At 61.0% G+C, this 564-nt stretch overlaps 1 protein-coding gene across 1 annotated transcript in view; it reads left to right on the top strand.

The window, feature by feature from the left end:
- Window positions 1-564, top strand: part of LOC109925177 (sodium- and chloride-dependent creatine transporter 1-like) — a 40,544-nt gene that overhangs the window by 33,000 nt on the left and 6,980 nt on the right. The gene's annotated exons all lie outside the window — the stretch shown is intronic.

The raw sequence follows: 564 nt of genomic DNA, 5'->3' as shown, positions 1-564 counted from the left end.
TCTCTTCCTCATCCTCCCTGTCTCTTTCCTGCTCCCCCTGTCTCTCACTCTCCCCTTTGAACCCCCTCCCAAACTCTCTCCTATTTTAACTATCCAGCCCACACCCTCTCTTCCCTTCCCTCTCCACCCCACCCCGCTCTACACCCTTCCCCCTCCCTCACCCCCTTTCCCTGGCTCCCCCTGTTGGTCAGTGCTTGCCTAGAACTTAAGGAGCTGGCCATCACTCTGCCCCATCGAGTCTCCCCATTGGGCTGTACTAATTTTCCCCCTGACCCTGGGGAACTAGCTGGCACTAGCCATCTCATTGCACATGTTCATTGGTCACCTCTGACCCCTGACCCAGACTGTGGCCAGGGAGAGGAACCTCCACAGGGAGCAGCCCCTGGGGATGGGGCGGTAGAGAGGGTCAGCCCCAGGGGATGGGGGGATAGAGAGGGTCAGCCCCAGGGAATGGGGGGATAGAGAGGGCCAGCCCCAGGGGATGGGGTATAGAGAGGGTCAGCTCCAGGGGTAGGGGGTAGAGAGGGTCAGCCCCAGGGGATGGGGTGTAGAGAGGGTCAGCCC

Source organism: Rhincodon typus, chromosome 16 (assembly GCF_021869965.1).
Source record: "Rhincodon typus isolate 14 chromosome 16, sRhiTyp1.1, whole genome shotgun sequence".
NCBI classification, from domain to species: Eukaryota; Metazoa; Chordata; class Chondrichthyes; order Orectolobiformes; family Rhincodontidae; genus Rhincodon; species Rhincodon typus.
This window is presented reverse-complemented; position numbering and strand designations above follow the sequence as displayed.